A 25,551-nucleotide genomic window follows, 5' to 3' on the forward strand; every position below is an offset into this window, starting at 1 on the left:
GGTAGGTACATTGTTATTAACTTAATTAGGGTACTCCTAAGGCTTAGGAAGAGCCACACTCAAGGGGCCAAAGAGCCGCATGAGGCTCGCGAGCCGCAGTTTGCCGACCACGGGCCTAGTGGGTTTGAAAATGAATGGGAGAGGGTTATCTTACATCCATGCTGTGGGGAGAAGCCAAAGGAGGTGATGATCTTCAGATCATGAGGCTTTGGGAAAGAACCACAAAGGGAAAATGGACTTTATTTCGTAAGGTGGCCCTCAGACAACCTTTGCTTCCACTTTCTGCTGTTAGACATGACATTTCTCTTTCTCTTTTTTTTATATCCACAAAGATTGAATAAGAGTGCCAGGGAAGCTCCTATTTGCTCTGGGATCTTTTACACTCACCTGACTACTGCAGTGATCAAAAAAGGGAACACAGGTCCCTTATCTCCAAACATAGTAAGGTTCAGTTAGCGCTTGTCATATTGCATGCACAAATACATGTATGTACACACACACATACCTGCATATGTATACACAGGCATGATTTACCAAGCAAATAAAAGGCTCAAGGGTGGAGGGGGACATATACTCACTTGTGAAAACAGTCTTTTAAAAAGAATTTTGGGGAGAACCCATCTTCCTATATATGCTCCTTTATCATTACTATGAGTCTTGAACTACCTCTCACCTCATTAAACTTACTATGGAAAATCATCAGCAGTGCTCATCTTTCTTCTGCATTCTTTTTTTCTTTCATCTAATATCATATACTTTTTTCTTCTTCTGCATTCTTGTTTCTCTGCAGCTCTGTCTGAGCTCTCTTCGGGGCACCTGGGAAAACCAGTCATCTTTTGGAAATAAATCATCCCATATCATTACTCTTTACTTCAAATTCTCCTTTCATCATCCCCCTTCAATCAAAATCTGTCTTTATCTGCAAGACACTTTCCTCCTCTCTTTGCACAGCATTCCACACACATACCTCCCATCCCCTACTTTTCCCATTCCAAATTATCATACCGTTAAGGACCTCTTCTTATTCCTTGTTCCAAAATTCGTTTTCATGACTATTTTTTCCATCATAAGCTCTCAACAACCTCTATGAAGTCCCCACCATACTGTTTTCCAACCCTTCTTCCTGCCTACCTCTTTTGAGGATTCTTCAGATGTCCTACCTAGTCTCTTATTCCTCCCCATTCTAGAAACATCTACATGTAACCTTTTCTTATAGTTCCTCACTACCTCAGGCCTGGAGACCTTTATCTCCACTGATCTTATGTCATCAAGACACAAGAAGACTGCCCTAACCGGTTTGGCTCAGTAGATAGAGCGTCAGCCTGTGGACTCAAGGATCCCAGGTTCAATTCTGGTCAAGGGCATGTACCTTGGTTGTGGGCACATCCCCAGTAGGGAGTGTGCAGGAGGCAGCTGATCGATGTTTCTAACTCTCTATCCCTCTCCCTTCTTCTCTGTAAAAAATCAATAAAATATATTTTAAAAATAACAATTAAAATTTAAAAAAAGACACAAGAAGACCATACAGAACCACTCAAGGCCCTAACTCTGGAGCCCTGATATTCTCCTTTTGGCTCTGCTGGATCTCAGATAACCTAACCCTACTGAACTGATCCCATCACTTCCCTTCTCACTGTTTTCTGAGTGTCCTCCTGGCTTTGTTTGTATCCTTACCCAGGCTACAGACTTCCCGCTTTTAAGCCATGCAACCCCCTGGGTGAGCCATTCCTGGACTCAACCATTTCTATAAGGTTCTCCCTCCTGTTCTTTCTCCTTCACAAACTTCATGAGGTCCCACTCTGGGTAATCTGCACCTTCCACTTTCTCCTCTCTGCTGTGCGGCCACCAAACTGAGGAGCCTGGTTGCTGGTTTTACTTCTAGTTCTTATGGTTTAACCTCAAGAAAGACTTCAATGGTCCTTAGTTACCTGTGACTTCTTCTCGTAGGCACCCCACGCCCTCCCTCACAGCTATCAAAACCTTTACTTTACTCCTCAAGTTTGCATTCCATCACTGTCTCCTGCTTTTCAGATATCTTTTTTTTCCTAAAAATATTGATTATCTGAAGTAAGTAGTTTTCTCTTCACTTTCTTTTCACTCCCTGTTGCCCTTCTCCTACTTAGAATATTTATTATTTTCATCTCAGAATGCTATAGTAACCTCCTAACTGCACAAGCCTATTCTTTCCTCCATTTCAGTCCACTGTTGGATTTATTATTCCAAAGACCATATTCCTCTCTTGCTTAAAAATCTTCGGGTCTCCCCATTGCTGCCAAATGAACTTGACCTGCCAGGCATGGCTGTTTTCCACACATTCACCATTATTTCTCCTGCTAAATCTTTGCTCACGTTATCTTCTCTGTCTCCAGGGTCTTTCCCTCATTCCCACGTGATTAAATCTTACCTGAGAGGCAAGCTCAAAAGCTCTCTCAGGCAAGAATTTGTCCCCAAACCCTTCTACTAGAGGTCATTTCTCCCAACTTAACTTTCTTTTAGCTCTTGAATCCCCTTCCAGCATTTATTACTTTCCACCCTGTATTACAGTTGGTTCACAAAACTGTAAGGTCCTTAAGGGTAAAAGCCCTATTTCTTCCATTTCTATATGGCCTCTAGCAGCAGCGCAGCACATGACACACAATGCTGGAATATTTAGGATATTTTTATTACAAATGACAGGAACATGGCTATCATAGGCAAAAAAAAAAAAACAACAAAAAACAGGAGGAGAGAGAATTTTTCAGATAAACATACACAGCAGTTCACACAGCAGTGGGAAGCATAAGGGGCTGTTGAGCCGCAGGGACAACTGGAACTGGGGACTGGAATTCAACAGGACACATGCTCTATGTCTTTGCTTCTCTCTACATGTTGAATTCATTTTCCCGCAGAAGCCAAGATCCCTCCACACGGCATGGAGAACTCCCAAGGCTCACATACAGACTTTCACCTCCAAAGAGAACCTGGACTCAAGTTTCAGTTTGAAAAATACTGTCTTAGAAGGGCATTCTGAATGGTCCAGCCTGATTCAGATGTCAGCTCCTGAACAATCAGCTATGGCCAGGGGACTGAATGACTCAGTCTATTAGGAACTCACTTCTGAGTTTTGAAACCATTTTTAAAAAAGAAGAATCTTTTTGAGCCAAGTAGGCACCCCAAGAATGATAGCGTATTTGTATCCAATACATTTATTTAAAAAATGTGTTTTTAACATTTATAGATATTGATAGGAATTATGCAACAGTACCATAAGAAGTCAATCACTGCTTAAGGTGGTTTTTTTGTCATTTTAACCATGTACCTTATTCTGACCTATTCATTAAAGTAGGACTTTTAATAGTTTGATTGCTTAATATGATTTCAATTAGGATATATACTTGAAGGGAATAAAATTGATTCTGTTTTAAAGGACCTTTAAAGTCAAACTTTTCCCTAATTTAGATGGGCCTTGCTTCCAACTAAAATGGATTGATGACCCTCGCCAGTTTGGCTCAGTGGATAGAGCATTGGACTGTGGATTGAAAGGTCCCAGGTTTCATTCCAGTCAAGGGCACATACCTAGGTTGCAAGCTTGATACCTGACCCTGGTCAGGGCATGTGCAGGAGGCAAACAATTGATGTGTCTCTCTCATATCAATGTTTCTCTCTGTTTCTCCCCCTCCCTTGCACTCTTTATACAAATCAATGAGAAAATTGATTGATGAAGTTTCCATGTATACATCTGATCCCCAACAACAACAAAAATGGCATTAAGTCCAATTACAGCTTTTTGTTTTACAAATACCTGTGCATTTTGACCAAGTTCGTCTTTTCTACCTCTACTAACATTCTATACCTTGGGTCCCAGCATTTGTGAATATGGAGAGCACTTTTGTTTCTTTTGCCCACATTGGTCATTATTTGTTATGAAAAATTATGAACATGTTCCTTAAGATTGACTTCTCTGGCATGGTCCCTTATGACCATGGCTGTGTGACTCAGATTAGAAAGTATGTCAAGGATGAGTTGGTTTTGTCACTTTGAACTTTTTCACACTTGGAGATCTTTAATATCCAGAGTAGTTATTCTGACCCCTTTTATCAATGTCACCTCCACTGAAAGTCAATAATAACTGAATTATCCAGAAACTCTGGTCCTTGAGTCCTTGAGAGTTGGGGGGATAGCAAAAAAATATTTTGTTTCAACCGAACACTTATGGTTAAGGTAGGAAAGGAGCAAAGAGACTTAAGAATAGGAGAAAGTGGGCTTTTAACACTTTATACCAGCAATTTCAACCTTTTTCATCTCATGGTACACATAAACTACTAAAATTCTGCAGCACACTAAAAATATTTTATAATATTTGCCAATCAGACAAAAAGTGGGTATAATTTTGATTCATTTACACCAGATGGCTATTATTATGTTGGCTGTTGTCATTTTTTATTTTTTTTTATTTTTTTTAAAATATATTTTATTGATTTTTTACAGAGAGGAAGGGAGAGAGATAGAGAGTTAGAAACATCGATGAGAGAGAAACATCGATCAGCTGTCTCCTGCACACCTCCCGCTGGGGATGTGCCTGCAACCAAGGTACATGCCCTTGACCAGAATCGAACCTGGGACCCTTCAGTCCGCAGGCTGACGCTCTATCCACTGAGCCAAACCGGTTTCGGCTGTTGTCATTTTTTAAATTTCACAATCTAAAGGAAAAGATGTCAGTGCCTCTGACTAAATAAATAATCAGGTATTGCATGTTTTAAAAATTCTTGTGACACACCAGTGTGCTGCAGCACACTGATTGAAAATCACTGCTTTACACAGTAGCAAAAAATCTATATGAAAAGGAAATTAATTTATCCAGATGACACAGTCAAATACCTAGATAATAAGCTAAATATTTAATTCCATAGATTTGGAATTGCCAAATTTAGCAAATAAAAATATAGGATCCCAGTAAAATTTGAATTTGAGATAAATAATGAAATTTTTTTAGTGTAAATATGCCCCATGCAATACTCAGGATATACTAAATAAATTATCTGTAATTTATCTGAAATTCAAATTTCACCACGTATTCTGTATTTTATCTGGTAATTCTACTTAAATTAGATAAATTCACCTTGTATAGACACTGTCTGAATTTTAAGTCAATAGTGATTATATATACACCTTCCCATGGTTTATTCTTTCACTATCTTTGAAATTTAAATGTAAACTGCTCTTCTCTACTCTAAACTTTCTTCCATATGGCCCATACTCTTAGCATGGAGCACTAAAACATCATAGTTTAATCAGTGGATACATTGAGTTAATGCTCATCTATTCTGTTAGTATGCCCTTTGTTAATTTGATAGCCTCTAACTTTGGATACATTGCTTGCTAGTTCAGTGTCACAACCTTTAGCCCTGTTATAGGCTTCTAAATAGTGGTGATGCAGCCATCTATTCAAGGACCAGCTGTCAAGCACATATTTTATGTGATGCACATTTCTAGGCTCTATGAACTGCACAAAATTCATTCAATGACTCTTTATGAACAGCCTATCGTGCCATTCAAAGTGCTAAGAGTGCTACTGAGTTCCCACTCTTGAGGGACACTCAGTTTATTGATGAAGAACAACACATTAGCTAGGGTGGTAAAGGAACCAAGATCTCCAACCCCAGGGACATGCTGTTCTGCAAACGCCAGGGTTTTGTTTTGCTGAATAAAGTATACAAACGAAGGGCAAAGGCTGAATTTCTTTTTTATTTTTTAAAATATCTTTTTATTGATTTCAGAGAGAGGAAGGGAAAAGGAGAGAGAAATAGAAACATCAATGATGAGAGCGAATCATTGATCAGCTGCCCCCTACATGCCCCTTACTGGGGATCGAGCCCACAACCTGGGTATGTGCCCTGACCGGAAATGGAACGAGACCTCCTAGTTCATGGGTTGATGTTCAACCACTGAGCAACACGGGCAAGGCTAGTTTCTTAAGATAACAAAGAGAAGTTTTACAGTTGGGTGGGAGGAAAGAAAGAAGAGATAAGAGGCAACTGGCAGAGGTGGGCTTTTCGATGGAAAGAGAAAAGCTGTCTGATAGGATAATGGATTAAGTTTGTCTTGGTGATATACATGGGATGTGAACCCTCTTTCACAGACTCCAAAGAATCTTAAATAAAACATCAATTTTCTCATTAATGTGTTGTGGTTTTGGATGTGTTTTGGAGGATATGACAAAGTGGTGAGTATGGCCTCAAAGAGAGTATAAAGTAAGAGCCAAGGCCTGCCATGGGAGGCTCCCCATATGGGTTACATCTTGGGGATCCTTATCTTGCATATTTGATAGTAGTTAAAAAAATCCAGCTGCATTTCAGGTTAAGTTGTTGCTAAGAAGACAACTTCACCATTCGTGCCAAACATTTGGATTTTTGTGTAAGAGAATGACGCTACATCTGGCATAAAGCCGCAGTGATTCTTGGCATCAGTTAAATTTCTTCTGTTTCAAGGAAATCAAGGCTGATTAAGCAAGAAAAAAAAATAAAAAAGGAGGATTCGGGGGAAGGGATTGATGCTATAACGTATTGGAAGCACGTGGCAGAGCTCACAGACCAGCTTGGCCTTGGGAAAGACAGTGGGCCGGGGGCCAGGGCTCTGCCAGGAACCTTAGGGGGACACAGAGCCATGGATATTTTTTCTGGCTGCTACTGTCATGAGTTTCAGCCCATCTCTGTTCATGTTCTCAAGTTCCTGTGAGAGAATCTGATTAGTACAGCTGGAGTCAGGGATCTCTACCCTTTGTGGACAGCCAGGTAGTGCAGATGTGGCCCATGCAGAATCATTTGAGTTGGGCAGTCTGCTCTTTTCATGTTTCCAACATACTCAAAACTAGATGGAAATGGTGTAGCCTTGGATGCTCATACTGTTGTATCCTTTTGGTTTAACTGAGAGTTTTAAATTATTCCAACCCCAGCCCCCAGCCCCCAGCCCCCCAACCCCCTACACACACTAATTGGAGATTATACAAGCTATTCTTTTGGTGGTTACTCCAGAATTTCCAACTTGTTTACTTAACTTTCTAAAGTCTTTGTTGATCAATATCTTTACTCTTCCTCCCAGGCAATACAAGATCTTAGGATACCTAAATTCCATTCCCCCTTACCTACTTATAAGTTAATTTTTTTCATATATTTTAATTCAACTGTCAAAATACCACCAAAAATTATTCATGACAGCTCTATACAGACAGTCCTCAGGTGACGTCAGACTTGACGTACATCGTTTCGTGGTTCCGTTGCCATCTCCCATTTATTTATTTAAAAAAAAAAGTTCCGTCATTTCGACGTATGTACATATGTGCTTTATGTTTTTTATTATTTATTTACCACAAGTAAAGGTCAGGAATTGTTATCTTTCTTTTAATTTTTTTTTACTGTTTCACTTCATTACTGCTGTGTATGTGCTCCATGTGAGTGATGTAGGTGCTTATGTAGGTGGGTTCCGACTTACGGCGAAAATTGTGTTACGTAGGAATGGATCTTCGACGTAACCCAAGGACCTACTCTATTGTCAATGTTCATTTGCCTTGACCACTTTTCTTTGCTCCTCACTCTTTTTATATCTCAAACATTCTATATAGGATCACTGTTTTTCTGCCTAAAGTATGTCCTTTAGTATTTTCTTTCAGAGCTTTTGTTAGTGATGAACTAACAATTTTTATTTTTATGGAATATTTGTTTATTTTGTCTTTATTCTTGATAAAAAGAAATTTTCACTGTCTATACAATTCTGGGTTGGCAAGTGATTTTTTTTCGGCACACAGAAGATATATATATATATATATATATATATATATATATATATATATATATATCCGTCGTTCTAGCTTCCTTTGTTTGCTGTCGAAAATCTGCTGTGGGTCTAGCTGTGCTCCTTTGAAGACAATTTTTTCTCTCTTTTTTTCTGGCTGCATTTAAGATTTTTCTCTTTATCTTTAGTTTTCTGCCATTTCACTATGATGTGTCTAAGTATGTTTTACTTACCCTGCTTCAAATTTGATGGGTTTCCTGAATCTCCAGATAAGTATTTGAAGTAGGTCTGAAAATATTTGGTTTTTATGTCTTTGAATGATGCCTTTGCCCAATTGTCCTTCCTTCTGGAATTCCTCTTTAACATTATCTTGCATGTCTCCTAATCCTATTTCATATTTTCCATCTTTTGGATTCTGTATTGCATTCAGAAAAATTTATTTTGTTCTTTCACTGATTGTTTCTTCAATTGTATCTGATCTGTTCCCTGAGTTTTTAATATCGGTTAAAACTTAAACTTGGTAATTTTTAAAATCCAATGATATTTTAATAATTTACCACGCCCTACAGATGTTTCTAACACTAAGCATGGATGTTTTATAGTTTACAAATACTCATTTAATAATCAAAAGTCTAGCCCAGCCAGTGTGGCTCAGTGGTTGAGCATCGGAACCAGGAGGTCCCAAACCCAGGCTCGATCCCCAGTGTGGAGCATGCAGAAGGCCGCCAATCAATGATTCTCTCTCATCATTGATGTTTCCATCTGTCTATCCCTCTCCCTTCTTCTCTGAAATCAATAAAAATGTATTTTAAAAAAATAACAGCTCTTTTAAAAAAAATAATCAAAAGCCTACATTGGTCTTTTTATGATTCTGTTTTTCCTGTTGGTTTCCTTGTATGCTTGGATATTTTAAATTATATGCTGCTCACTGCCCTTAGGAAATTATCTGTGAAGATGCCCTGTGGCCTAAGATGAAGGTGCCCTTCTTCAAGGAGAATTTGAATGTTTTTTGCTTCTTTTAGGCAGGTAGGTACCCTTTGTCTGGTACCACTTTAAACTTCATTCAGAGTATAAGGTTTCTTAGACCACCCACATCTTTTGAATCCATGAGAGTAACTACCTGTATTTTCATGGATTTTGTTTCTTTCCCTTGCTTCTTCTGACCAAGTTAAATCTCTTCAAACTCCCTGGGGGACTTCACCTTTGAGATCCCCTTAATGTGGAAGCTTCCATTAAACCTTTACCTTTAGAGCCCTGGACTTCAGTCTCTGTCCCTTTCACACGGAGAGTCTGTGAAAACCACAGCTCACTTTCTCAGACCCAGTTAGCAAACACTGTCAAGACAAAAGTACTTCAAAGGTGCTGCGTATCTCTGGAGTTTTGCTTTCTCTTAGCTTTTGACCTGATATTTCTTTTCTATTTGATCACTAATTTGAAGCTTTTATGAAACATTTTTATTCATTTATCATTTTAGATGCTCTTACCCAAAGGGTATTGCCAAATAACCTGCCTTACCATCAGGGACAACGTCTGGCCACATAGAGTGAATGTTCTTCAGGCATTCAGGGAGTTTACTCTCCCATGAAAGTTAACACTGAATCCTCTCCTGTCAGGCAAGGGTCCCTGCTCTGTGTCAGTCAAGTGCTTAATAATCTTTGGAGGACTAAAGGTTTCTAACTGTCTCGAAGCAAGTAATTCTAAAGAGACGTGAAGGTGAGCAAAATTTCCATTCTGGGGTCTTTGAAATACTTCTATCCTGCACCCAAAGTGCTCCTTCCATATCTAAACTCCATGTTGGAGAGAGGAAACATCCAATGGTCTATTATAGCTCTTCCTCCCATGGTCTCTGGCTTCTATCACGGTAGCTGTACAGGGTGTTCACCACACTTTATTCCTCAGGGCGGAGTCTGCCTGAAGAGATGTGGGCACTTGCCCTCCCAGAATCAAGTTCTGGGAATCTGGTGTGCTCAGAGAGAGGCTGTACAGGAAAGAGAAGGCAGAGAAGTAAGGTAGCTGACAGGGAAGAACTTCTGGGAGGAAATGGAGAATGTGATTATTTCTGTTCTTGGTATTCATATGCTCTGCCCTGTTTTTCCATATAATTTTGTATAAATTGAGGATTTCTCATTGTTGTTGAATTGTCTGTTGTTGTTTTTTTGGGCGGGTTACAAAAAAATCAATGTCTATGATGTCAAGATTGGTGTTAAACTAACCATGGAAAACCAACCCTAACTGCTGTACTACTTTGTGCACCTGCTTGGCCCCTGTAGCTATTTGAGCTTGCAGCTCTTGGTGAAGATAATGTTAGGTACCCAAGAGAATGAGCCAGTGAGGATAATGGTAACTTCCATATAAGTAGCTCAGGGGGATACAGCCTTTAGTCAGGGAGACTTTGAAATCAGGTGTTGCTTAGGCAGAATATCTTAAAGAAAAAATAGACATGATCATCATGTGTAGCTGTAGACTTAGGTTCAGCTACTATTTACCAAGGGCATATTATGCACTAGGCTGTAGGCTAGGCATTTTAAAAAACATAATCCATTAAATTCAGAACAAAAGAAGCCCCTTCTTTGGTGTTGAGTCAGGAGATGTGAAAAAAGAAAGCTATTTTAAGATTAAGGGAGGATGGTTCTCAATAGACATTATTCCATGTAGGGAAAAATATTTCAGGATTATTTTCTGGAGGCTGAAGGGCACATTTTAAAGCTTAAGTCTGAATAATACACCTTTCAGTTAAGCCTTTAGTTTCTCTAAAGAATGTGGTAAGAGTCTTGGACATGAGATTTTCTCCATATTACTTTTCCATATTAGTTCATCTTACAAGTGAACTTCAAGGAATGATTGTGCAATGTGCTGTTTCCGTGAACCCTTTGTCCATGGGGTAAGGATTTTCAGACACAGTGCAACAAGTGGTGTCCAACCATGCTAAGGAAGGGCACCATGTGTCTATATGGGGAGCTTTTCTTTTTTCTTTTTTTTAATATATTTTTATTGGTTTCAGAGAAGAAGGGAGAGGGAGAGAGAGAGAAACATCAATGATGAGAGAGAATCATTGATTGGCTGCCTCCTGCATGCTCCCCACTGGGGATCGAGCCCACAACCCAGGTATGTGCCCTTGGCTGGAATCGAACCTGGGATCCTTCAGTCCGCATGCCAATGCTCTATCCACTGAGCCAAACCGGCTAGGGCTGGGGAGCTTTTCTACAGGGAAAATACCCAACATTTCTTTTTGATGGCATGTTATATTCTACCTTCTACTCTAGCAATCTGTGGATGCCTTCTATCACATATTAAACCTCTGGTTTCTTGGACATTCAGGGGATTATTTTACTGTAGCACGCGGCACAGTGAGTTGTCCATTACAGGCAATAAATAGTAAGAGGTAGTATGGAGTGTAGAGATATAAGTACTAGGCCTGGCTCTGCCCCTAAAGACAGGATAAATTCAAGTGTAGCACATGCTTGTTCTTTTTCTCTCTCCTGTTTTTGTTCTTCCTTTCAGTAACAGAATTGCAACTTTCAGATTTTTATCAGTCATCCATTCCTTGCTCATGCAGTCAATGCCCTTTGGGAAAATCTAACCCTACTGTTGGCTCTAGGGTTGTGTTAGTCAGAGTTTTCCAGAGAAACTGGATAGATAGATAGATAGATAGATAGATAGATAGATAGATAGATAGATAGATAGATAGTGGGCTCATGTGATTGTGGAGGCTGAGAAGCCCCACAACCTGCTCTCCGCAAGCTGGAGAACCAGGAGAGCTGATGGTTTAAATTCCAGTCCATGTACAGGAGGAAACCAATGTCCCAGCTCAAAAGCAGTCAGAGAGAGCAGATTCTTCCTTTATATATAGCATTTGTCACATGTGCAATTTTATTTTTATATGTGTGGATATTTGATCATTTGTCTCCTCACTAGCCTATTCGCTCTATGAGTCTGGGACTGGGTCCAGTTTTGCTCATCATTGCAGTCAGTGCTCAGAATGTAGCAAAGTACCTGGAACAGAGTAGCCACCAGACACACATTTGCAGAGGAAGGCCAGAGAGGACCTCCGGAAGCATGAGTGTAAAGTCAGTACTGATTTTAGGTGCTGGGAGCACATGAAGAATATGAACAAGAATCTCCACCTTGCTTGACTGGTGTGAGTGGTTAAGCGTTGACCTATGAATCAGATGGTCACAGTTCCATTCCCAGTCAGGGCACATGATAGGACCACTCAACACCTGTTAAGAAATATGGCAGTTTTATTTCTTGGAATTCCAAGGGCTATACAAATATTATATTTTATAACCCTCATCCTATTTTGCGGCCATCCATGCCTTTAGACCAGAAATGCCACTCCTGAAAATTTATTGAGAAATTAGTTCAAAAGAAAAAACTCCAGATACAAAGATGCTTATAATAGTATTATTAAAAATAACAAAAAATGGAAATAACAGCTTAAATATGGCACATTAATTTAATAGATTATTAAGAAGTTACTGAAAATTATGACAAAATAGGAAATATTTAATATGTGAAGTGGAAAATAAACATCTGTCATTTAAAAAAATTTTTTTTTTAATGAAATCTTTATTGTTCAGATTATTACATTTGTTCCTCTTTTTTTTCCCCCCATAACTCCCCTCCTCCCAGTTCCCGCCCCACCCTCCTCCGCCCTCACTCCCCACCCACTGTCCTCATCTATAGGTGCATGATTTTTGTCCAGTCTCTTCCCGCATCTCCCACACCCCTTTCCCCCCCCAGGAATAGTCAGTCCATTCCCTTTCTATGTCCCTGATTCTATTATAATCAACAGTTCATTCTGTTCATCAGATTATTTATTCACTTGATTCTTAGATTCACTTGTTGATAGATGCATATTTGTTGTTCATAATTTGTATCTTTACCTTTTTCTTCCTCTTCCTCTTCTTAAAGGACACCTTTCAGCATTTCATATAATCCTGGTTTGGTGGTGATGAACTCCTTTAGCTTTTCCTTATCTGTGAAGCTCTTTATCTGACCTTCAGTTCTGAATGATAGCTTTGCTGGATAAAGTAATCTTGGTTGTAGGTTCTTGGTATTCATCACTTTGAATATTTCTTGCCACTCCCTTCTGGCCTGCAAAGTTTCTGTTGAGAAATCAGCTGACAGTCATATGGGTATTCCCTTGTAGGTAACTGAGTTTCTTTCTCTTGCTGTTTTTAAGATTCTCTCTTTATCTTTTGCTCTTGGCATTTTAATGATGATGTGTCTTGGTGTGGTCCTCTTTGGATTCCTTTTGTTTGGGGTTCTCCGCGCTTCTTGGACCTGTAAGTCCATTTCTTTCACCAGGTGGGGGAAGTTTTCTGTCATTATTTCTTCAAATAGGTTTTCAATATCTTGCTCTCTCTCATCTTCTGGCACCCCTATCATTCTGATGTTGGTACGCTTGAAGCTGTCCCAGAGGCTCCTTACACTATCCTCGCATTTTTGGATTCTTTTTTCATTCCGCCCCTCCGGTTGGGTGTTTTTTGCTTCCTCGCATTTCAAATCATTGACTTGATTCTTGCGCTCCTCTGGTCTGCTGTCGGGAGTCTGTATAATATTCGTTATTTCAGTCCGTGTATGCTTAATTTCTAGTTGGTTCCCCAATATAAGATCGAGGGTCTCATTAGTTTTCTTGTAGATCTCATTAAGTTTATCGGCAGCTTCTAAACAGTTCTTGAGAGACCTTAAAAGTGTGGTTCTGAACTCTATATCTTCCATTGACAATTTTGTCCTGTTTCTTTGTCTCCGCATTTTGTTATGCTTCCTTGGTGCACCCCCTAGTGGTCTTTGTTCGCAGTCTTATAGTTAAACCTTGATTGTTGTAGCTAATTCCAGGGAGGGTTTGACCTCCAGGCCAAGTGGCTATGAGAATCAGCTGTGTCAGCAGTGAGAGAACTTCTGTCCTCTAGGGAGGTGCTAATCTAGCCTTTGCCTGAGGCTATCCGGCAAATGCCTGTGTGCAGGGCTTGGGCGGGGCGGGTCGCACAGGATCAATAGGGTGGGCCGGAGAGAGCAGTTATGGCGGCTCTCAGTCCTGTCCCCAGGGGCTCTGCCTCTCTGAGTCCCAGCACCCGCTGCATAGCTCAGAGAGAAAGCTACACTCGCTTTGACCAAAGCCAGACAGTCCCGCTTCTCCCGTTTGAGTCAGGGTCCCTAAAGACTCGCCTGGATCTGGAGCTCAGAGTCTGCGACTCCCTCCCAATTGAAAACGCCAACAGCGCCCTCCGCCGCCAGCCCGCTCCGCGCACTCCGCACCTCAGAATTTGACTTCAGCACTGTGCCTCCTCTGGGTGTCCGTATGCGTTTCTCTTTCCTCCTAGTTGTAGGACTTCCACTCAGCCAGCGTTCCTGTGGTTCTGGGTGATGTCCCTTCCGTTTTTTGGTTTCACTTTTGAAGTAGTTGTTCAAAGCAGCAAACTCCGGCGTTAACCTATGCCGGTTCCTCCTAAAAATTTTTTAACAATATATTTTATTGATTTTTTTTACAGAGAGGAAGGGAGAGGTATAGAGAGCCAGAAACACCGATCAGCTGCCTCCTGCACACTCCCCACCAGAGATGTGCCCACAACCAAGGCACATGCCCCCGACCGGAATTGAACCCAGGGCCCTTCAGTCCTCAGGCTGACGCTCTATCCACTGAGCCAAACCGGTTAGGGCCGTGGTGGGCAAACTGTGGCTCATGAGCCACACGTGGCCCTCTGGACTCTTGAATGTGGCTCTTCCTAAGCCTTAGGAGTACCCTAATTAAGTTAATAACAGTATACCTACCTATATAGTTTAAGTTTAAAAAATTTGGCTCTCAAAAGAAATTTCAATTGTTGTACTGTTGATATTTGGCTCTGTTGACTAATGAGTTTGCTGACCACTGGGTTAGGGCAACATCTGTCATTTTTTTATTTAGAGAACCCTAATTGCCTAATTTCAATTTAGAGAACCCTAATAGCTTTTCCACAAATTATTTTTTACATATTTTTTAACATTAGTTACATATCTAGCTTTCAAAGGACTTGCGAAACCTAGGTATTCAAAATACTTCGGTAATCAGTAACTATTCTGAGCACTGTTAAAATCACATTTTCATAAATGGTAAACTTTGGGCTCTCTTCAGCAAAAGCCTGAAGGTGAAGGGCAAGGGGGTGAGTCATGTTGAGATCTGGGGAAGAGCAATACAGCAGAAGAAACAGCAAATGCAAATGGCATGCTTGCTCCCCTAAAACAACATTTTGGTGAGTTAATGTAGTGAGCTTGGATGGTTAAGGAGAGAGAATGCGGTGTAATAATTCACTAGGCTCAGACATGACCCATCTGCCTCTCAGTGGGATCCTCCAAAACCTCATGGTTTATCCATTTCAAACATTAGAGACTCTTACATTTACCAAGAGCACAGTATAAGGTCATTGAACACAGGGAAGTGTCCCCTACCTCTTTTTACTCTCAGGTGGTCAGTGAATGTTTGTGGATGATGCTGAGGGTGCATTTGCACCACCCTGCTTCATCTCCACCCCAAGAAATGGCTTGTACCCCAAAGTACAGGAAGAGCCCATGGGACAGTAGGAACTTTGGCTGGAGGCAGGTAAGGTGACAGTGACAAGGGAGTCAAGTTAATCACGCAAAGGTACTTATAGAATTTTATGTCATCTGTTGCAACATTCCTGTCAACATCAGCCCCAGTAAGATGACCATCACTGGCCGTTTTAATTCAGATTTTCTTAGCTTTTAAAATCCTATCCTGCCAATGAAAATTATACAAGTAAAAAAAATAGGCAAGTTTTCTTACATGAAAATTTAGAATCAGAAGACCTGCCTTTACTGGAAATCTGACAACTGATCTGTCCCAGCATTAGGACCCATGTAGCATTGATAGTTCTCATTTTTATTTCATCTCACATCTTCACAGGAATGAAACAAGCAGTTCTTCAGACTTCCACGGAATCATCTCTGACCTTCTGCCTTTACTTCTCTCCAAGCTGGAATGCTCTCTGGAGCCCTCAGCCATCACACCCACCCTGGCACCTCCCCCATGCCTTCCATCCTGCCCTGGCCTCAGATAACAACAATCCTTTCCAAACTGGCTTTACTCCCGCCATGTTTGAATGCTGCAGAGTAAAACCAAATGTTAATAAGAACCAATGTCCCCTCATTACACTCAGCTCACCTTCCTTTCTTTTTTTTTTTTTTTTTTTTTAATATATTTTTTTATTGATTAAGATATTACATATTTGTCCTTGTCCCCACGTTACCCTCTACCCCCCACCCCCCCCCCCACCCCCGCTCATGCCCTCACCCCCCCGTTGTCCATGTCCATTGATTAGGCCTATATGCTTGCATATAAGTCCTTTGGTTGATCTTTCCCCCTTACACCCACCCTCCCCTACCTTCCCTCCAAGTCCTGACAGTCCAATCAATGCCTCTCCGTCTCTGGATCAGTCCTTGTTCATCAGCTTATGTTGTTCATTATATTCCACAAATGAGTGAGATCCTGTGGTGTTTATCCGCTCTCAAGTTCCATCCATGCTGTGGCAAATGGTAAGAGTTCCTTTTTCTTCTTCCTCTTCTTAAAGAATACCTTTCAGCATTTCATATAATGCTGGTTTGGTGGTGATGAACTCCTTTAGCTTTTTCTTATCCGTGAAGCTCTTTATCTGACCTTCTATTCTGAATGATAGCTTTGCTGGATAAAATAATCTTGGTTGCAGGTTCTTGCTATTCATCACTTTGAATATTTCTTGCCAGTCTCTTCTGGCCTGCATGGTTTCTGTTGAGAAATCAGCTGACAGTCGTATGGGTACTCCCTTGTAGGTAACTGACTGTCTTTCTCTTGCTGCTTTTAAGATTCTCTCTTTATCTTTTGCTCTTGGCATTTTAATTATGATGTGTCTTGGTGTGGTCCTCCTTGGATTCCTTTTGTTTGGGGTTCTCTGCGCTTCCTGGACTTGTAAGTCCATTTCTTTCACCAGGTAGGGGAAGTTTTCTGTCATTATTTCTTCAAAAAGGTTTTCAATATCTTGCCCTCTCTCTCCTTCTGGTACCCCTATAATTCTGATGTTGGTACGCTTGAAGTTGTCCCAGAGGTTCCTTACACTATCTTCATATTTTTGGAATCTCTTTTCTTTTTTCTTTTTCGGTTGGGTATTTTTTGTTTCTTTGTATTTCAAATCTTTGACTTGATTCTTGGGATCCTCTTTTCTGCTGCTGGATCTCTGTAAATTATTCTTTATTTCAGTCAGTGTATGCTTAATTTCTAGTTGGTCCTTTTTCATGTCCTCCATGGCCTCCCTATACTTATTGAGGGATTCATTAAATTTATCGGCGGTTTCCATAAAATTCTTGAAAAACCTTATAACCGTGGCCTTAAACTCTATATCCAATCGTTTGCTTTCCTCCATTTCTGCCATTTGTGACCTGTTTCTTTGTCTCCGCATTTTGGCAGCTTCCCTGTGTTGATAGAGTGGCCCTGTGCGCCAGGTGTCCTGTAGGGCCCAGTAGCTCAGCCTCCCCAGTTACCTGGGGTGGACACTCTTGGTGCACTCTTGGTGCCTTGGTTGTTGTAGAATCACTGGGAGGAATTGACCTCCAGGCCAATTGGCTGTGAGAATCAGCTGTGTCTAAAGTGGGAGAACTTCTGTGCTGAAGACACCCTTCTGGGGCAAGACTTGCTTCAGTGGGGCTTTGGTGCTCACTGAGTCTGCTCCCTGAGTGCGTCCCTTATGGATCTGAGGAGTTGCAGTCTGGATGGACCCCCTCTGATCACTGGGTACAGTGGCTCCTGGATCTAAGGAGGTGCTAATTCAGCCTCTGCCTGAGGCCACACAGCAGGAGCCACGAAGAGGCTCAGCTGTGAAGCAATGCAAGCCGCTGCGGGGCCTTGGGCCTTCTCTTGGAAGTTCCAGGTCTGCCTGGTTCGGCTGCAGTTAGGTACATTCACATGCAAAAGCCTCTGCCGCAGCCTGGGTGGGGCGGGGTCTCAGGGAGTCAGAGGGCGGAGAAAGCAGCCATGGCCGATTCTCCGCCCGGAGTCGCGCGTCTCAGTGTCCCCGTAACGGCTGCAAGCACCGCTGAGGGAAAGCCGCCCTCAAGTTCGCTCGCTGCCGGACAGACCAGCCTCTCCCCGTATGAGTCCTGGGTCCCCAGAGACTTCCCGGAACCGGAGTTCAGAGCAGTCAGGAGCTTGTGACTCAAAAAGTCAGCCGCGTCCTCAGGCGCCACCCCCTTTCCGCGCGCGCGCGCCGCCGTACCTCTGCACTTCACCTCCGCAGCGCCTCTGGCTCTCAGCGTGCTTTTCTTTCCTTCTAGTTGTGGAATTTACACTCAGCCAGCCTTCCTGTTGTTCTGGATGATGTTTGCTCAGTCCTTTGCGGTAATTTTCAATTGTTTTGTGAGGCGACAATTTCCCGGTGTTTACCTATGCCGCCATCTTAGTTGCTCTCAAAAAAAAAAAAAAAAAAAACAGCTCACCTTCCTTTCACATTCCATACATCACTCTTAGCCGGAGGGGACCAGATTGTTTTCTGTTCATGACTCTCTCAATAATGCCTGATTCGGCCCAGGCTTGTTGGGAGACTAAGTTCTTTCTTCTTGTCCTTGTGGCTCTGAGCACCCTTCCCCTGCCCCATGCCTGCAACAGTCTCCTCCTTGTCTGTCAAAATCCTCACATAAGACTCTGGCCCTGAAGCTATTATATGGTGACGTGTACCCTTGGCTTCTCCCTCAAGCTGGAACAGAAAACACAGAGATGTGTTTATGGGATGGCAGAGGGAGCAAGAGAACAAAAATCAGCCAGGTCCAGAGCCTTGCGCTTCCTGGGATTTTCAAAGTAGAAATGGTTACTATGACTTCCTTTTTAGGGGTCCCTTCTCTCCTCCAAAATGGAGGGGCTTGCTGGATGTGGGGGTGGGCTGCCCTAAGCCTGGTTGTTCACTTCAGCAGGAATTTTCAGATGAAAAAGAAAGAAGGATGAACAAAAGGCCTTGTGTATGCCGAGCAACATCTCCTAGGGTTCGGAAATTAATCCATGTTGAGTATCCTCTAGGTGCCTTGCTCATTCATATTTCGTATTAAGTTTTATCTTCACACACACACACACACACACACACAGGCACACACCACTGTGGGTGGATTTTATTGTCCTCATTTACTGATGCAGGAACTGAGGTTTGCAGTGCTAAGTACCTTGCTGAGTCATATAGCTCGTAAGGAGTGGAGCCAAGACTGAATTCCATGCTCTTTCATTTCCTCTTATTTAAAAATAAATATTGTTGTTTTTCCGATTTTCTCAGTAATATGTATTCTTTATAGAAAATTTAGAAAGACAAAATAAAATCTATAATAATAAAAGCGTAATTTGCTAATTAGACTAGACAATTTTCCCAATGAAGCCGGGGCTGCAAGGGAAGACTGGGTCCCGGGTGCCTGCCAGCGGCCGGAGAGAAACCCGGGTCCCGGGTGCCAGAGGGAAGCCGATGCCAGCAGCCAGGGGAAGGAAGGCCTACTCTGGAATGAATTTCGTGCATCGGGCCTCTAGTATAAAATAAAAACAATCAATAATTCCACCATCCAGAGATAATCCCTAATAACATTTTAGTGTCCTTTTCTCCAGTCTATGTTTATGTTTTGCTATACTATTTTATGTCCTGCTCCTTTTGATGTTTTGGGGGGTTTTCTTTTGTTTATTTGTTTTTTTGTTTGTTGTTAAATAGACTTTTACTTTTTAGAGCAGTTTTAGGTTCACAGCAAAATTGATAAGATATAGAGAATTCCCATATCTCCCCTCCCCCTCCATAGACACAGCCTCCCCCACGGCTGACATCCTGCCTCACAGAACCTACAATGAGACATCATTATCACCCGAAGTCCACAGTTCACATTAGGGTTCACTCTTGGTATTTTACATTCTATAGGTTTTGACAAATGTATAATGACATGTATCCACTATTATGTATCATACAGAATAGTTTTACCACTCTCAAAATCCTCTGTGCATCTTAGCTGGTTTGGCTCAGTGGATAGAGCTTCGCCTGTGGACTGAAGGGTCCTGGGTTTGATTCTGGTCAAGGGCACGTGCCTGGGTTGTGGGCTTGATCCCCAGTAGGGGGCCTGCAGGAAGCAACCTATCAATGGTTCTCTCTCATCGTTGATGTTTCTCTCTCTCCCTTTTTCTCTAAAATCAATAAAAATATTTTTTAAATAAATAAAAATCCTCTGTGTTCCCCCTATTCGTCCCTCCCTCCACAACTCCTGAGCTTCTTACTGTCTCCATAGTTTTGCCTTTTCTAGAATGTCATATAGTTGGAATCATACAATGTGTAGCCTTTTCAGATTAGTTTCTTTAGTAACATATATTTAAGATTCCTCCACGTCTTTTCATGGTTCTGTAGCACATTTCTTGTTAGTGCTGAATAATATTCCATTGTCTGGCTGGATCAGCTTATCCATTCATCTACCAAAGGGCCATCTCGGTTGCTTCTAGTTTTGGCAATGATGAGTCAAGCTGCAATAAAGATCCAAGTTCAGGTCTTTGTGTGGACAGAAGTTTTCAACTCATTTGGTTAAATACCAAGGAGACAGTTGCTGGATTATATAGTAAGAGTATATTTAGTTTTGTAAGAAAATGCCAAATTGTCTTCCAAAGTAGCTGTACCATTTTGTATTCTCACCAGCAATGAATGAGAGTTTCTGTTGCTCTACATGCTCACCAGCATTTGGTGCTGTTAGAGCTTTGGATTTTTGCTAGTCTAATAAGTGTGTAGTAACATCTCATTATTTTTTAAGTTTGAAATTCCCTAATGACATATGATTCTTACCATCTTTTCATATGCTCATTTTCCATCTTTATATATACTTTGGTGAGGTGTGTCTGTTCAGTTATTTTGCCCATATTTTAATTTGTTTATTTCCTTCTTGTGGAGTTTTAAGAGTTCTCTGTATATTCTAGATAGTAATCCTTTTATCAGATGTCTTTTGCAACTATTTTATACCATTCTGTGGCTTGTCTTCTCATTTTCTTGATGGAGTCTTTTGCAGAGCAGAAATTTTTAATTTTAATGAAGTCCAGCTTGTCAATTATTTCTTTCATGGATCATGCTTTTGATGTTATATTTCAAAAGTCATTGCCATAGCCAAGATCATCTAGATTTTCTCTTCTGTCATCTCCTAGGATTTTTATAATTTTACATTTACATTTAGGTTTACATTTCATTTTGAATTAATTTTTGTTTATAAGGTCTGTGTCAAGATTCATTTTTTTTCATGTTAACATCCAGTTGTTGTAGCACCATTTGTTGAAAAGACTATCTTTTCTCTACTGTATTGTATTTGCTCTCTGTCAAAGATTAGTTGGCTATACTTCTGTGGGTCCACTTCTGGGTTCTCTATTCTGTTCTATTAATCTTATTGTCTATCCTTTCATCAATACCACACTGTCTTTTAAAAAAATATATATATATATTTTTATTGATTTCAGAGAGGAAGGGAGAGGGAAAGAGAGAGGTAGAAATATCAATGATGAGAGAGAATCATTGATCGGCTGCCTCCTGCACGCCCCACATTGGGGACCGAGCTTGCAACCAGGGCATGTATGAAATGTGACAGCCTGGTTCGTAGTTCGACACTCAACCACTGAGCCACGCTGGCCCAGCTCACCAGTACCACATGGTCTTGATTACTGTTGTGAAATCAGGTAATGTCAGTCCTTTGATATTGTTATTCTTCAATATTGTGTTGGCTCTTCTTGATCTTTTGCCTCCCCATATAAACCTTAGAATCAATTTATATCCACAAAATAACTTGCCAGGATTTTGACTGGGATTGCATTGAATCTATAAATCAAGTTGGAAAGAACTGACATCTTGACAATATTAAGTCTTCCTATCAATAAACATGGAATATTTCTCCATTTATTCAGTTCTTTGTTTTCTTTCACCAACTTTTTGTAGCTTTCCTCACAGAGATTTTATTCATATTTTGGTAGATTTATACCTAAGTATTTTATTAATAGGGAGTGCTAAATTAAATAGTTTTTTTTGCTTTTAGATTTGACTTGTTCATTACTGATATGTAGGAAAACAATCGACTTTTGTATATTTAACTTGTAGCCTTCAAATTTGCTATAATCATCTATTATTTCCAGGAGGTTTGGGGTTAATATTTTAGGATTTTTCTACATAGACAGTTATGTCATCTGCAAACAGACAATTTTATTTATTTCTCCCCAATCTATACCTTTTATATTCTTTTTTATCTTATTGCATTAGCTGTGACTTGCAATATGATGTTGAAAAGGAGTGGTGAGAGCAAATATCCATGCCTTGTTTCTGGTCTTAGTGAGAAAGCATGTAGTTCTCACCATTAATTAGGCTAACTAACTATAGATTGATATTCTTATCAAGTTGAGAAAATTCTCCCTCTATTCCTAGTTATGAACATTTTTATCATGAATGGGTGTTGGATTTTGTCAAAAGCTTTTTCTGTATCTATCAATGTGATTTCCCGCCCATCCCCCCCCTTTACCCTTTTGATGTGATGGATTACATTAATTGAATGAGCTTTGCATACCTGGGACAAATCCCCCTTGGTTACAGTGTATAATTCTTTTTATACATTGTTGGATTTGATTTGATAATATTTGGTTGAGGTACTTTACATCTATGTTCATAAGAGATATTAGTATGTAGTTTTCTTGTATGTCTTTGTCTGGTTTTGGTATTAGGGTAATGCTGATATCATAGAATGAGTTTAAAAGTATTTCCTTCTATCCTAAGACTCCGTTCTCTGTACAGAGGTAGGACCAGGAATCCATGGTGGAAGGAAGTTTGAGTGCTTGTTGTGAGAGGAGCCAGGGATATAGGCAAAGGGCAACCCAAGGTTCAGAGTCTATATAAACGACACCAGGATCAACCTCACTCACCCAGGTTGGACGTCTAGCAGGTCTGCTAGATAGGGTCTGCAGCCCCTCTTCTGAAACTAAGGCAACTTTCTCATCTGCCACCTTCGAGTTGTGTATAACTTCCTGCTTCCTCTGTAGCTGAACCATAGTTTGAAAGTGAGTCAGGATAAATGTTTGACATGTAAAACCTTTAACTGCCTCTGGGAATTGCTTCAATTATTACCCCATTCTATTTGCCTGGGTGTGGGCCAGGAATTCCCCTGTCTTCTGGAACCCTGGCCTTGATTGGTCATGTCTATGCTCAAAATAGAAAAAAGGGCTTTAAAGAAAAGATTAGGCAATGTTAAAATAGGAGGTTAGGTGAGGGGTAGAGTTGGTGGCAATGCCCTTACTGAATCAGCTGATTTCAGACTATTCTTCAGTTCCAGGGTCTCCAAGGTTTTCTCAAAGTGCCCTCATGTCCTGGGCTTCAGGACTTGCAGGCTCCTCACATGATAGTACCCATGAGCAAGCTTTTAGTGCCAACCAGCTCACTAGCTACAAAGATAAGGATCGGCCTTATCTTGCCCTCTGAGAGGGGTTTTGGCATCTTTTGTGGACTAAAATTTATCCTGAGCTATCTTTTGTTTTCATTGGAACACAGTTGTTGCTTTTCCATAGCAGAAAAATAGAGAATGCTCTATAATTGGCAATAGGATTCTCCAATAAGTATTGCCTTGAAGTAAGGAGACAAAGTGTGGTCGAATCCAGGAGAGGACTTTTTTAGTACAAACCTCTGAAGCCTCAGACTTTGAATCAATGTATAACTAAGGCAGTAGAAGAATCAGTAAGAACAGAACAGGAAAAAAAAGGAGTACAGAGACATGGTCAAGATGCAGAGTCAGACACTCCTTGGTTCCTTCTTGCTTTGGTATTGTCCAACTTTGTGCTTATTTATCCTGAGCTTTAATTTCCACAACAAGAATTCCCAGCCTGTCCTCTCAGAGAAAGGTCACTTATTCAGCAACTGTTTATTGAAGATCTACCACATACAGTGAGCTCCTGTAACTCTGAGCCCTGTTTTCTTCATCCTCCATCCCAGATGCCTAGCACAGTATCTGGCACATTTAATGCTATTGAATAAGTAAATAATTGCGTGGGTGGGGGGAAAAATGAATGAGGACAAAGAAATGAATCAATATAGAAATACTGACCTTTGAGAATCTGCTTGGAAGAGTTGAAGGTCAAGGTAACCCATTAGTTTGGATGTCTCTAGCAGTCACCAATAAATCCATGGAAGTAAATGGAAATCAAAGAGTTGACTTAGAAATACTTAGCACAGAGAGACAAGGTTGCTAGGTAAGCGATGGAAGGCCAGAAGTCAACCAGCTCCATTGTGTAAGGAGCATGCTGCCTGACAAGACAGTTGTCCAATTTTTTTAATGCCCTTAATGATTAATTTCTTAGTTAATATTTGACATGCCATGGTGAGCCTGAAAACGGAAATGTCAATTGTTTCACTATTTTGGATTTTCCTATGTGGCTGGGCCCTGCTAATAGTCATCATGTGATACATGGAAGTATCAAAAAGGGAAGATACATTTTTAACCTTCTGAATTATTGTATTTAAATAAAGTCAAATAAAATAAATTTAAACAAAATCTCCTGGGTTAGCTGAAAATGGATGAGAGTAGTCAAGAAGGTATACTGACTGTCCTAAATAGGTCCTCATTTAGGAGTTGAGACTCTCAGAATAGGGTTGCCATAGAACAGCGTCACTCTGCACAAAAGTGGGAGGACTAGATTAACAGGAGGACTCTAAGATTTTTGCCTTGTCATTTTCTATTTAAAAACAACTAAAAAGTCCATTTAGCTGGGATTCTGGAATACTGCCGACTCTTCCTGCCCTATCTACCTGTAAAATTCAACAAGAGATCATAAGTAATAGACTGCAGTCCAAAATACATTTGAGGAATCCTGTCAAATAGAATGTCTGATGTCAATGACTTCTGCATGGCCTCTGATATTTAGTCCAAAGAGTGAGAAGTGAGATCACAAATCCCATTGTTGGCTCTGCCCAGTGGAGCTGAGTGGAGGGAATGAGGCAGAATGAGGCTCAGCACAGCCGGGTAGATCTGATGTTCACTTACCTATTGTTGTGTATTAAATGGCTCCAGAACTGAGCAAGTTAAGACAACATTCTATCTCGTGACTTTATGGGTCAGGAATTCAGGAGAGTTCAACAGGACAGTTTTTCTGCTCTATGTAGCATCAGTTGAGGTCGGTCAGTGGTGGTCAGCTGACAGAGGTCTCCTCTGGAGGTCCAACATGATTCCATTCACATGTGTAGAGCCTTGGAGGGCTTGTATAGAACTGCTGACCAGAGCATGTTCATGTGGCTTCTATGGCTTGGCAGTCTCAGGGTAGTCTATTTCTTACATGGTGGTTCAAAGAAAATGGAAAGTGTACTAAGAGACTCAGGTAGCTGCTGCAAAGCTTCTTATGTCCCCACCTCAGAAGTTCTGAAATGTCACTGGTCAAGCAAGTCCCTAAGGCCAGCAATGGGAGAAATAGCAAGAATTTGTAGCCAGCATTGACTTAGAATATCAGATAATGGAAGAAATTTCTACCCAGTGAAAGTAGGCCACCTATACAAGCATCCTTTCACTTGTCTGACTCCTTTGCCAGTGGCAGGAAGGACATTGGGTAGATACAAGGCAGGTGTTGAAGACATTCTCCCAACCCCTCTCGAAGATTGTGAGGTACCACAAACATCCCTGGAGACCTGGAGCCCCAGGGCCTTCCCTGTGAGTACCTTTCTCTGAAACAGAGAGCTTTCTCCTTAACCTTCCAGCCCATCCTGTCTTTAAACTCTTAACACCTCTGGGGTCTTGAAAAACTGGAGATGTTCTTCCTAC

Source organism: Myotis myotis, unplaced genomic scaffold (assembly GCF_014108235.1).
Source record: "Myotis myotis isolate mMyoMyo1 unplaced genomic scaffold, mMyoMyo1.p scaffold_m19_p_3, whole genome shotgun sequence".
In the NCBI taxonomy this organism is placed as follows: Eukaryota; Metazoa; Chordata; class Mammalia; order Chiroptera; family Vespertilionidae; genus Myotis; species Myotis myotis.